Source organism: Rhinopithecus bieti, unplaced genomic scaffold (assembly GCF_001698545.2).
Source record: "Rhinopithecus bieti isolate Rb0 unplaced genomic scaffold, ASM169854v2 scaffold_80469, whole genome shotgun sequence".
NCBI classification, from domain to species: domain Eukaryota; kingdom Metazoa; phylum Chordata; class Mammalia; order Primates; family Cercopithecidae; genus Rhinopithecus; species Rhinopithecus bieti.
Genome location: NW_016829361.1, coordinates 62,934 through 64,674, shown reverse-complemented (window position 1 = coordinate 64,674; position 1,741 = coordinate 62,934). Strand labels below are relative to the sequence as shown.

The window sequence follows — 1,741 nt, the reverse complement described above, 5'->3', positions numbered from 1 at the left end:
TAAGCATTTTACAGAAAAATAAGCTATGGATGATCATGAATCACTACATCATATGACCACTAGAAGAAAACTGCTTCTGACTTCCACAACTCCATGAAATGCTAAATGGGATAGTCAGTAATTTCAATGTCGCTGATAGTTACATTTCATCCTAATTCCCTTCTATTATGTTTTCAAGAGTTTAATTAGCATGTTGTTATAAATAGTATTATAAGTTACAATAAATAGTATATAAATAGTATTATAAATTATAATTATAAATAGTCATATTTAACCACTATCTATTCCCTTACGTCTCCCTAGAAATACTGAAGAAGATAGTAAAGTGTCTTCTGAGAGTCCTCAGCAGGATGTCCTTTGTGAATGGCACTGCCTTTCATCCCACTGCCTTCCTTCTCCTGGGTGTCCCAGGTCTGGAAGCTTTCCATATTTGGATTCCCTTCCCTTTCTTTGTTGTTTATCTGACCACACTTGTGGGGAATTTCACAATCCTGTGTGTGATCAAGACTGAACAGAGTCTTCATCAATCCATTTTCTACTTTCTTGCTCTTCTCTCTTTTTTTGAAATGGGTCTTTTCACTTCCACCATCCCCAAGATGCTTGCCATCTTCTAGCTCAACCTTAGGGAAATAAGCTTTGAAGGCTGCCTCATCCAAATGTTGTTTACTCATACCCACACTGGTATGGAATCTGGTGTACTCCTGGCCATGGCAATTGACCGCTTTGTTGCCATCTGTTACCCATTGAGATATACCACTATCCTCACCAAAAAAGTTTTAGCCATCATGGCCTCTTTTGTAGTGGGAAAGCCAGTGCTTCTTGCCATTCCTTTCTGTCCTCTTCTTGAATGATTGCCCTTTTGTGGACACTACATTATCCCTCATATGTACTGTGAACATATGGGAATTGCTCATCCTGCCTGTGCCAGCATAAGGGTCAACATGATCTATGGTTTAGTTACCATTGCTATCCTGATCTTTGACTTAATCCTCATTGCCCTCTCATATGTTCAGATCCTAAAAGTTGTTTTCTGCCTTCCTTCCAGGGATGCCAGGCTCACAGCACTTAGCACATGTAGTTCACACATCTGTGTCATCTTAGCCTTTTATACAACAGCATTTTTCTCCTTTATGACTCACCGGTTTGGTAGAAATTTTCCTCAGTACATTCACATCCTCATGGCTAATCTGTATGTGGTAGTTCCTCCTTGTTTAAATCTAGTCATTTATGGAGTTAGGACAAAACAAATTCGGGACTGAGTTGTGAGAATGTTTGTAAAGAAAGAGTGACTGAAATGTATTCTAAGATGATAAAGTATTTCAGGCTATCCTTCAGCTTGTATGTCACTCAGGGAATCCAAAATTGACATTGGGTAAAGGGCCACTCGGACCTGACTTCAGCCATGATTAGGGCCTCTGAAACTTACGCTCAGTGGTTCCTTTACCTAATTTCCATATTGACTTTCAATAGTTTTTTTCTCATTGAGAGTAAGACAAGATTGTGGGATGAAGTAAAATAATGAAATGAGATTCTTGAATTTGTAGGGACAAAGATGTTCTTCATGTCACCAGTGAAATTATGTAGAAGTTTGATAAAAAAGGAAAATTTTAGTGGAATACAATTCTTGAATCTTTCACCTATAAATCAACACCTTATAATTCTGTCCTTCAATTACCTATTTTTCTGTCAATATTGATTGATCTAGGTAATACTCCTTAGTTTACTGCAGTGGGTTGTTGCC

At 38.0% G+C, this 1,741-nt stretch overlaps 1 pseudogene; it reads left to right on the top strand.

Annotated features, from left to right (window-relative positions):
* The first annotated feature begins 350 nt into the window (after window positions 1-350).
* Window positions 351-1,259, top strand: LOC108523954 (olfactory receptor 52E4-like; annotated as a pseudogene).
* Window positions 1,260-1,741: the final 482 nt, after the last annotated feature.